A 13,356-nucleotide genomic window follows, 5' to 3' on the forward strand; every position below is an offset into this window, starting at 1 on the left:
CCAGCGTCTTTCCCAGCGTCTTTCCCAGCGTCTTTAAGGTTTGCAATAGTATTAAGTACATACTTCAGAAACGGATGTTTTGCTCTGCAGAATATTTCTCCGTTGCAAATTTGGTACGGGCCATTGAGCCACATTGCTGCATGTTCAAATGGTGCTAATACTAAGATACACGAGTATTTCTTGGACACAATGTCAAGCGGTCTCAGACACGTTGTGTCTACATCCGCATATAAGCCCCCAAATTCGTAGAGAATTACATAACGCATGAGATCTGCCTTAACAACCATTTGGGTTGTGTTGTCGAAAAAGTGCAAAAGTCCAGGATGCCTGTCCTGTAACAACTTTCGTGAGGTATTGTACGTCCAGAAATAGTAGGCCCAGTTTGGGTTGAACTTTGGAAATGTTACCATGTAGTTTACAAACGTGTCTGGAACGGACATGTCCGGTGTTGATGAACTGTCAGGGACGCGAATCCATATCTGATGGATGTTGTGGGGTATACGGGGTGTGTCACTTTCAACAGTCGGGAACTCGACGTCAACATACGGTTGGAAGCCCATTTCTAACGGTAAATCATTTAAATACATCTTTGGTCGAATTGGCAATAGAGTCGATTCCGTTGTATATTTGTCTGAAATAGTTTGTGGTTGTTGTTTAAGCTTTTGTTGCGCTGGAATATCTGTCTTCATAATTTCAGAAACGTATACGAAATTATTCTCCATCAACGTTTTTGAGGCTATTTTCAGAGCAATATTATTTTTCGTTTCATGATCTGCAATTAACACGGTTTTGCTTGCTTTGATATTCGTGTTTACAACATTTTTCGATGTTAGGTTGTCGGTAGTTGAAGGAATTGATACCACGATAAAATCATTTATGTGATCGTCGAATATATTTTGGACATTGGCGTCTTGTCGCTCTTCGGAGTGTGCGGTCTTATACTGGATCTGAGGGTTTGTCCAAAACGTCTTTCCTGGAACAATAAAGACAGCGACGTAATTAAATGGACCGTGCTCTTTTAAAAGGTCGTTTAATGCATGAGCGTAAAGTATTTGAAACGATACAAAATGCTCATTTTAGTTTTTTGTGGGACAAAATGTTCAACATATGTTAATGTGCCATATAAATGTTCGTGTGTCGTATGGATAGGTAGAATTGCGGGAAATCAAAATGGAATATGTTGTGCCACACACAAAAAAGCAAGCATTTTGTATCTCATTAAATCTATATATCCAAACCACATCCAGCGTTGAAATTTTTGCTATTGCTATAAGGAACACTGATTATTAAGGGTGTTACTTTATTTTACGAAATATTTTACGAAACATTCGTTGATTTTGCATATTTATTTTAATGTAAGAGTTTCCACACGATGTATAAAACAGAAGGCACTTATCATTTCCGATGAAAAGGGTGAGACGGCAGAAAAACGTGCAAGCTCTACATTAACGCAACCGCGATCAGAGCATAGGGGCACGCTAGCATTAAGTTTTTACATATTTTCGTGGGACGGGCATTGTTTTACTTGGTTTAGAAAGTATAGCGTCGAGTTTAAAAATAGTTAAAGTTCATTTGATGTTTTTAAACATATACACAAGTAACATATCTATTGATATTCACATACGTTCATTATATACACTTACGTTGTACCATAAAATATCAATATGATGTTTCAGAATGTTAGGATAGGGGTATACCCATTCGAACTTAACGATCAACGTATAATATCTTCTAAATAACTGTTTTGAATAACTCTTTGTGCAATCGTCGTGTCAGGCAATTTAAATTGAATCTCGTTGAATTCCTTTAATTAACTTGTTTTACTCTAAAGATAGTCTGATGATCAATAGACACATTAATGAATAGAGTCAAATTACAAGTACATGTATGGTATTAATTTAGCAATTTCGAAATGCCTTAAATGTCTAATTAAATGTTTTTCCAGCATAATTCCAGAAATAATAACAGTTTACATTTTATATATTTACAATCAGATTTTGCAGAAGGTGTGTCTATTCATCGGGAAAATATTTTTTTTTAATAAATAAAGAGCTAAATAATTTATGCACGAGATCTCTTTCAAAAGGCAAATGACGTCGATCGATTTTCAGCGACATGCCAAAACTTTAAAAAGTACCAAGATCATCGGCTTCGTGACTTCTCAGACCCCATTAAATAGTGTATACTGTGTGTTTGTCACAATTAGCGCAAATTGTGTATTAATGCAATGAACATGAAGATTATTAACATAGGGTCCTATATGTGTCGCAAGAATAAATGATGCATGTAGAGCTTGTGCCACAATGAAGGTGGTTCTCGTACAAATTATATGTGAAATAATATGTGAAAATCACATGTTTTATCAATGAACGTCAAGCGCCGAAATACCATGCAAACACATATTGCATCTTCTCAGGCTGATTAATTTCGTTCACAATTAATTTAAACACCACAACAGAAATAGATTTAAAATACTAACAACATTTAAAAATGTCGGGTTGTGGTGCGATGTATCGATTTATGCCATTCGATACATCAACATGACATATACGATATTCATACTTGAGACTATGCAAAGTCGCGTTGACCAATGCTGCCCCGAAAGTTTAGCGTGAAATTTGTATGGCTGTTGTTACTATTGAAACAAATACAATTAAAGAATTGTGCCCTGTTACACAGCACTTTGTTGGCAATCCATGCTCTTTGTTCAACTCTTAAGTATGTTATCTCTTGAACTTACTTTGCTGTCAAATATGCCTATGCTATTGAACTTCGTGCACTGTGCTCTATGTATTGTTGTTAGTTATCATAAGATACAAGTTTTTCATAATTCTTGTAACCATCTTCCTTTGTATCCTTATCCTAATCATCATCTCTATCACAACTATCAGGCGCCTCACATCATCCGCAGAGCATAATCGTCAATAACAGCAACAACAACACCCCTATCATCATCACCACGGTTGTCGGTCAACTCGTACCGCGGTCAACACGCAACCATTATGTCAACTCGTACCTGATTTATGGAAAACCAGTACCTATCCGAAGTCGTACCCGGAATACAGAAATATGTGTATAATTACTAATATCATCATATAATACACTATGTAGAATAGTACAATCCTTGTGAGAGTGCTCATCAATAATTCAGTAATCAGACATTAGAATTCCCGATATTTTCATCGAATGGGAGATGACCAATTATTGATAATTTGGTGATCATGAAAAATGCTGATGATAAGTATGACGGTGATGAATTTCCGAATTATACCGATCCGCGTAGCTAAAACATGTTGTTCTATTTATTGGTGTGTATGGACCTGTAGGTTCATGTTAATCCATGTTGATGAAAACAGTACATGGTCATTGCTTTTAAAATCACTATATACTTAGTTTTTAGGAATTCATACAGTCTTCAATTCAAACAGAGAAAAAGCTCCTAATATGGCATAGAATTGCTCATATTTAAGTGCGAACATTTATTAAGTCACCGGAATGTGCATTATTAGACATCATAATAACAATTACTACCTGTTTGCAAGGAGCCCACACCACATTTTACACTCCACGGCAAAGTGCACAGAGGATGTGTATGCTAATAAGACAAAACTATATCTTTAAACAAGAGGACCGTGTGTCCTAAGGCGCTCACCAGAGACCCAAAGGAACTAGACTCTTTTGAAAATTTGCGAGCTGATTCATGAAGGTTTAAAAAAAAAATAATTCTCCTTGTGGCCTAGTTTTTGAGCTCACATGAACCAGTTTCAATCTCAGCCGAGATTTGATTGTGACTTTTTGACAAAGTTTTATGAAGATTGGCCAATACATTTTGCTAACATAACTTCAGCAAGTTTTAACTATAGCCATATAAGGAAAACCGCCCCGCTCCCAACAAACAGACCAGAACAATTTTACCAAACCAGACGACTTTTCAAACTCGATCAAGAAGTCATTAGAACAAGTGTTCTGAATAAGTTTCATTCAGATTGCACTAAAAATGTGACGTCTAGGGTGTCAACAAGGTTTCACTATTGCCATATAATAACAAATGCCCCGCCCCCTGGCGGCCATGTTTTTGACGAACCATAACCATTTACATACTCAGACGAGCAATGATTCTAACAAATGTTCTGACCAAGTTTCATGAAGATTGGACAATCAATGTGACTTCTAGAGTGTTAACAAGGCTCTACCATAGCCATATAAAAAAGACGCAGACCAGAACCATTTTCAAACTCATCTATGATATTATTATAACAAATGTTCTGACAAAGTTGTATGATGATAAATATGACTTCTTGAGTGTTAACAATGTTTAACTATAGCCATATTAGGAAAACTGCACCGCCCCTTGCGGCCATGTTTTTTACAACCAACCGGAACTAGTTTTAAACTCGTCCAAGATATTATTGGGACACATGTTCTGACAAAGTTTCATGAAGATTGGACTTAATATATAACTTCTAGAATAATCAATTGTTTTACTATAGCCATACAAGGAAAAATGCCCCGCCGTTTTCAACAGACCGAAACCATTTTCGAAATCTACCAACATATCTTTTGATCTAATGTTCTGACTAAGTTTAATGACGATTGGACAATCAATGTGACATCAAGAGTGTTAACAAGTTTTAATAAAGCAATTTACAGGAAAACTAACCCCTGGCAGCCATGTTTTTCCACCAACCAAAACACTTTCCAAAATCGTCCAAGATATCATTGCACAACGTGTTCTTTTATGACAATTGGACAATAAATGTGGCCTCTAGAGTGTTAACAAGGCAAATGTTGACGACGCACGACGCACGGCGGACAAAAGGCGATCACAAAAGCTCGTCATGAGAACGGTGTGCTCAGGTGAGCTTAAAACCGTAGTGTGCACACGCACAAATATACAAAATAATGTTGAATTAAACAACAAACAAAGTAAAACATCTATGTATAACAGTATTTAGCAATAGTTATTATGTTATTGTACAGCAGTTCAAAACTTAAAACAAGCTAACAGGTAAAATTAGAAAAATACAAGCTTACCAAGTAAGTAAGTTGTATAAATTATTCCTAAAAGTAGAACAGCACTGCAAAAGCACCAATATATAATTATCCTCGCCATTTTACGCATTCCAATTCGACTTAACTTGTGCGATAAAATCCTATACATGTGCAAAAAAAACGATGCAATTGAACCGATACATGGTGAAGCTGTTGTTGAGAAGATGATACCATTGGTCGAGTCGTTGATGCATTGTTTGTACAACTCTTATCAGGACAAAGAGTCACACAATGTGTAATATAACAATAATACATTCAATCATATTGACAGACATTGAAGAAATGTAATATATTAAAAAATGCTTTTACTTATTATTCTATTAAATAAAATGAAAATAAATAAATATAAAATATATATACTTTATAATAATTCAGTCATATAAAGAGGAATATAAGAAATGTAATAATTTTACCAAAGCTTATGTTTGTACACCTATCCAATTCAATAAATTATGAAATAAATGGTTAACGCAATCATATAAAGCGCCACGTTAAAAATTTAATAATTTTATGAACGCTTGTACATATCATTAATTGTACACAGAATAATTAGGTATATTAATTTTGACTACAACGTTAAGACGATTATTTCTTTAAACTAATGCTTCTTTTACCAACACGCTAGCTTAATAAATTCACATCTATCAAGTTTGTTTGATAATTACAGTATGTAAAACTAACTTTGTCATCTTTATAGCCAATTTAGCAACGAATTATTCAACATTTCATAGCCAGAGGCAAACTTTTATAGCGGACAAGATTAATTGTTATTTAACAATGAAAGTATCGTGTAAGCGATGTATAGCCATCAGACGTTCAAGTTGTAAACAAAGAGGTAGTGTTCACGGTTTAATTACACTTATGATATTCTCGATACAGGTGTAAATTCACTGTGAGAATTTTACATGGTATTTTACAATCTTTATTTCATGGTTTTCAAATCTGATTCTTTTGTGCTGGAAACAAAATGTCTTAACCCTTTAGTCCGATTCTAAATTTCTTTATTGAAATTACTATAATAAGATTTAAAAATGACATGTTTTACTTTAACAATTTTCTGCTGCCATACAAAATAAGAGCACATCTACAAGCTTCTTTATTAACACTAATAAATAGTAGAAGAATAAAACATCAGTACTAATGTTGGTACTTTGTAAACAAAAATCCCAACAACGCTTAAAAATATGTTTCCCCAACAGCTTACCATTTGCCCGAACAGCATTAGCCACGGCATTGCTGGCAGAAATACCAGAACAAGTGATCTCAAGCATGCAAATGAACAATTTTTTTACCACGACAACTACACCAACAACCAATGGGCAGACAGCATTAGCGAAATAAGTATTTTACTTGTTTTAAAAAGCCGCCATACATTCAGCGAAACGAGTGACCTACAAAAGTGCGTCGGTCTCGTTATTAATAGACCTAATTAATCTTTTTAAAATACACATCACGCGTCACGGGAACGTTCATAATTTTAAAAACTGAATGAATAGATAGATAGATAGATAGATTTATTTCGGCATAGGAAGCATATACACAGTTCACAACATAACATAGAATAAAATAATAAGCAATTATTAAAAACTATATCATGTACAATAAACTATGACATGCTCACCAAACCAAGGATAACACAAAAAAGAGCAAGCCCTTATTTCCATTGTGGTCCTTATTATTGGTGGCATGACAAAAAGAGGCAGACCTAAAACATAACTATGTTGACCTTAAACATAACTATGTTCATAGTAAAATAATTCTTTAATGAAATAAAAAATATATATCACCGTTCAAAAGAGATCAAACTAATTATCACAGTAGTGCTCAGAAAATATGACAGGAGCTGGAATTTAAGATCAATTGATGTTATCAATTATTGCAACACATAGATATTTTGACAGTTGTAATTTGATGATATGAGGTATCATGAATTATCTAAATTAAATATATTGCTAAAATGTATGTTATGAAGTATACACTTATAATTATTAAAAATAAAAACCTAAGACGAAGTTAATATCTGCTTATTAAAAGTGAAAAGATACACATATATAAAAAGTTAAATATTATTCATTAAATGACTTTTAATGGCAACCTTAAAGCCTTGTAACCTGTTGACCTCAGTGAGTGACTCAGGTAAAGAGTTCCAGAGTTTAATGCTGTTAAAAGAAAAGGATTTGGAACCATGACATTTGACCTAGGGTAAACAATACCCACCCTTTTTACTAAGCCTAGTGCTGTAATTATGCATAGAATCTTGGGAAACAAAGTGTTCACTCAAGTAATCTGGAAAAAGGCCATTTCTTATTTTGAAGTCATGACATAACATTATTTGATTTACTCTCATGTGAACTGGTAACCAGTTGAGGGACTTAAAGTGAGATTGGTCAATATGAACTCTAGAATCAAGGTCAAGAACAAACCTAATTAACTTATTTTGACAGGTTTGTAACTTATTTTTTAAAGACTGAGTTATACTATTATATCAAACAGAACAAGCATAATCATAATGACACTGAATCAGAGACATTACAAGAAGTTTCTTCGTATGCAAAGTAAGGAAATCTTTCTTACCATAAAGGAATTTTAACCTAGAATTGGCCTTTTTCAAAAGAGACTCAGCCATTGAGCAGAAAGAAAGGTTTTGGTCAAGGGTAATTCCAAGATACTTAACGGATGATGTAGAAGCAATGGGTGTACCATTACAAGATATATCAATGCTAGATTGTGACCTAAGTTTTTGCTTGGACCAAAACACAATTGACTCAGTTTTACCTAAGTGCAATGACAACTTATTGTCGATCAACCATTGGCTAACCAAGCTCATATCATCTGTTAGTGCCTTTTCAACATTAAGTTCACTTTTACCAGAAACAAGGATTCCAGAATCATCAGCATATAATAACAATTTATTTTTAACCACAGCTGACATATCATTCACGTAAATTAGAAAAAGAAGGGGTCCAAGGATTGAGCCTTGGGGTACACCACAGGTTATACTGGCCTTAGAAGAAAAGGTACCGGAGACATCAACAAGCTGGTTTCTATCCGACAAGTATGATTTGAACCAGTTTAAAACGCTATCACTAAGACCGGATGCACGAAGCTTCATGAGAAGAATTGAGTGGTCGACTGTATCAAACGCCTTCTGTAAATCTAACATAACCATGCCAACAATATTACCTTTATCATTTTCATACCTGATAAAATCTGTTAGGTGAATTAAACAAGTATCCGTGGAGAAGCCACTTCTAAAACCTGACTGAAATTTATACAATAATATATTATCTTTAAAATAAGATTCAACCTGGTCATAAACTACCTTTTCAAGGATTTTAGAAATAACATTTAAAATGGACACAGGCCGGTAATTACCTACAGACAATTTGTCATCCTTTTTATAGAGGGGAACAACTCTTGCCGTCTTAAGATCATCGGGGACTTGACCTTGTATGAGGGACAAATTAATGATGTGAGTTAAGGGACTAACAATAACAGAGGACCCGTCTTTGACAAAACGCGAAGGTATGCCATCTAAGCCAGTAGCTTCTTTGTACCAAGTGAAGTTAAATATTTAAGAACTTTACTCTCAGTTACAATGGAAAAAGAATAACTATTAGCATAAACACCCTTATTTGCATAAAAAGAATTAACAAAATTAACACCAAATTTGTGTACACTTTCAGGTAATTTTGCAACAAGTTTGCATGCAATAGTTGTATAGAATTCATTAAATGTTTCAGCAATAAGTTTCTTTTCAAAACAAATATTATTATCAATGTTTAAACACATGTTGGAGCCAGATGTTGCTGAACCTTTCTTGGAAGGCAAACCAAGATTTTTAAGAGTTTTCCATAAGGATGATGAATCATTTTTATTTTGATCAAGTATATTGTTAAAATAATCTTTTTTAGCATTGTGAACAAGTAACTGAACTTTATTTCTAAGAGTCTTAAATATGTTATAATTATCTACACTTATATCCTTTTTATAATTGTAAAAGGCTTTGTCTCTTTCATTCATAGCACTGAGAATGTCTGAGTCTATCCAAGGTTCTGTTCTCTGCTTAATTCTAGTCTGTTTTACAGGAGCTATGTTGTCTATAACAGATAAAAATAGATGTTTAAAAATACACCAAGCTTCATTAACACTATCACATAACAGAACAGGAGTCCAGTCAATGGCTAAAAGACTTGCCTGAAAATCTTCTGTATTATAATTTTTTAAAGATCTTAAAGTAACGTTGTTATGAGAACTAATAGGAATTTTACTAACTTTCCTAGTACAAAATATTAAACTATGATCACTAAAGGAAGTGTGAATTACACCTGACTGAGTAATGTTGTCAATATTAGAAACCAATATCAAATCAATTATGGTTTCAATGGTAGAACAAGTTCTAGTTGGTTCTGAAATCAGTTGTTTGTAATGAAACATATTAATAAATGATTTGAAACACTTTAAAAGAGTATTACATTTGTTCATGGACACATCAGTGTTAAAATCACCCAGTAAAATAGATTCATGTTCTAAAAAATCATTGCATGAAGAGCACGAAGATTCTAGACTGGTATAAAAGTTCTGTTGTAAAGGAGGTCTATACAAAGCACCACATAAAATAGGTTTAGATTTTGGTAATAAAATGTCAATCCAAATAGCTTCAAGATCATCGCGATTCAAATCGGAACGAGTATTATAGGATAAGTCCTTCCTAACGTATATACAAACACCACCGCCATGTCTGTTTCGATGCCTTCGCTGAATAGAGTAGTTGTTGATATTTACTTCCGAATCTGGAACAGCAGCATAACGGCAAACGAACGTCGGCTTTGGTACCATAGTTTGGTTATTTCAAGTCCATATTTTGAGCCACAAAATATCGATATTATTGCAAATACTGGCGATTTTTATGAATCACATAACGAACTTTTTAATTATGTTTCTAGAGAAGTAGACATTTTGCAAGCAGTGAAACCATTGAATGCCGTTAAATCATTTGCGGATGAATTATAAGCGAATGATATTATACACAGCATAAAAATAATTATTCCATATCTAAACTCATATTAAACAGACTATTTGCAAAAGGCGCCTTCCCAGAAAGTTGGGCTTGTTCAATTTTTATACCCTTACATTAAAAAGGACCTACAAATAATCCAGATAATTATAGGGGGATATCACTTATATATATTTTATTTATATGCAAAAGTTATATATACATATTGAACAAAAGGCTTTCGTTTTATTTTGAAGCATATGATAAAATAACAGAATCGCAAGCAGGTTACCGAAAAGGATATTCGACTATTGACAATGCGTTTGTTTTGTATTTAATAATAAGTAAATATTTATGTCGTAAAAAACGAAACATAAATGTCGCATTTGTAGATTTAAAAAAAAATCATATGATTACGTCAATAGGAGACGGCTACTCCATATTTTAGTGAAGAATAATGTATGAGGCAATCTATTTCTGGCTATAAAAGCAATTTACAAGAACGTTAAAATACACGTTAGGTCGAATAATACATTGAGTGATTTTATTGAATGTAATATACGATTACGACAAGGCTGTAATTTAAGCCATATCCTGTTTTGTTTGTATATCAATGAATTATATGAATATTTAAAAGGCAAACATATAAGAGGTATACAACTTACCCCAGATTATGTTTGAATATTCATGTTATTATTTGCTTACGATGTAGCACTTGCTTCGGATATATTTTAAGGTCTACAACAGTAGCTAAATTACCTTCACGAAGTTTGTGTTGTTTCAAAATTAAATGTAAATGTGGATAAGACAAAACTTGATGTATTCAAAAATGGTGATCGACCTGCTTTTAATGAAATATGGTGTTACAATAATGTATTATTGGAATGTGGACAGGGATTTAATTATTTAGTTGTTCATTTTTCATCTTGCCTGTCTATGCTTAAAATTGCAGAAAACATGTCTTGTTAAGCAAGCTTTCGTCCCTATACGACGATATGCCTATGCTATATTATTGTTACATTAAGATTGTTGATGCTAAAGTGATGCCTATTTTAGTATATGTGTCGGAAATATGGGGGCTAAAATATTTTGAAGTTGTAGACAGAGTTCACACATATGCATGTAAAATATTTATGTCAGCACCAGTTAACTCTGGTAAATATGCTATGTTAGGTGATAGTGGCAGATATTCAGTACATATTTATTCATCTATGAGAGTTATAAAATATTGATTACGAATATTGGATACATCTCACTCCCGTCATATTAAAAAGTGATTTGAATGTTGAAATGCTTTGATGGCATATGACATGTAAACTGGGTTACCTAATTAGTCATTACGCAATCACTTGCAATCCATAGGGTTTGTATATGTGTGGGAACAACAGGCGGTTGTTAATAAACCATTGTTCTTGCACAATTATGCTCAACGATTGAAAGATATTTGTGTACAGCAGTGGATAGAAAAGGGTGATAATTCTCCAAAACTTGCAACATGCAATATATTCAAAAGTAACTTTGATTTTGAGGTATGGTTATAAAAAAAAATAACAAATCGTAAATTTCGAAATGCATATGTATGTTTTCGCATCTTTTCCCATAAGCTCATGATTGAAACGGGCCTCTATTTGAATATAGACAGGGGCCAAAGGTTTTGTCCTTTTTGCAAAACTGTAATTGAAATTGAATTTGCACGACATACTTAGACCTTCGATAAAGGTATATACCCATTAAGTACTATACACCCGCTACTATAAAAACGTTTAATATAATCATGAGCTCCCGAGAAGAAAAGGTATCAGTAGTACTGCTATGTTCTTGTATTATGCTTTTGAAAGAAGAAATGCCTTATTGAATAGCAGTTAATTATAAATTGCTGTACCATTACATGTGTATGTTTGCTTATACATTGTCGGTGCATTGAAATTTTGTGGCTATACGATTGTATTTGTACTTGCAAGGGCCCAATGCCACATAGCAATAAAATTTGAATCTAAATTTTAGGTAGAAGACGATTTTATAATGAGTATGCAACTTTATTTTCATATCAGTACTTGCTGTTAGCATGCGAACACCATTGTGTGTATTTTAATGGTAGTTTCTATAACGTCATCACCATCATCATTAAGTAAAAATCGGTTTTACTAGCGATCATTGCGTATGAACGCTTGATTTTTGTTTCATTATTGCTAACGACAACGGTCATTATTACCCCATTCAAAGGGATCAGTGCACAGAATTTTCGTAATTTCGAACTACGTCATATCATGTTTGACTAATAAAACTAAATGATTGGAATATTGTGACATCATTATAACAGAAAGAAATAAACGTTTAATAACAAAGTTTGTCTCCAGCGGGATTCCAACCCGGGAACTCTACGAGCAAAGGCTACGTATCTACCAATAGCCCACTCAGGTTTTCGATATAATTGGCGTTTTCTAAACTCTAGTTTAGAATTATCGACGCAAAACGGTACAAAAGCTGCATAATTAAACCGATTTCGATTGATGCTTTATTTTACTAAGGAGCATTTTCTGCTTGAAGGAATGTTATGCGCACATTCTGCTTATAATATATGACAAGTTTTCGAAGATTGGCATTTTGCCAAACTACGGACAAGTTCCTCAAGTATAATTTAGATAATATGGTTGTTGTTTAGCAAGAGAACGTCATGATTATGTATTTTTGTATATAACGCAGCAGTTCCTTATATTGCAACCCATTAATTATAAGTCGGCTTCCTTCACCCATCGTTAGCGCGAAAATACTACACCTGAGTTTGTATGGATATGATTATGGAGGCTATTTATGTAGTACCTCATTCAAGTGTACTTTACTTTCTTTTCGAGTGTTCGCGTACGAAAGTTCTTTCGGGTTAATTGTATGGTTTGTATAAATTTCAAACACAAGAAACATAAAATTATTTGGCGTATTAATAAGTCCAGTTTTAAACTATTCAGCTGAAGTATGGGTTCGACATAAGGCAAAAGACATCGAACAAATCTATTTGATTTTTTTTAGAAAAGTACTATGCGTGAACAAATCAACAATTATTATGGGCCTGTGTGGCAAACTTGGAAGAATACCACTGTATGAACACCGAAAAATGATTATCTTTAGGTACTGGATTAAAATGTACATGAAAATAACATAACAAAAAAGGTTTACCTCATACTAAAAATAGACACAGAAAATGGACTCAATTACAATAAATATATCTGGGCATCACACATAAAAGTATGTTGGAACAAATGATTTTGCAGATTTATGGCCAAACCCAGGAACAATTATAGCATCACTTGATA

This window comes from Dreissena polymorpha, chromosome 6 (assembly GCF_020536995.1).
Source record: "Dreissena polymorpha isolate Duluth1 chromosome 6, UMN_Dpol_1.0, whole genome shotgun sequence".
NCBI lineage: Eukaryota > Metazoa > Mollusca > Bivalvia > Myida > Dreissenidae > Dreissena > Dreissena polymorpha.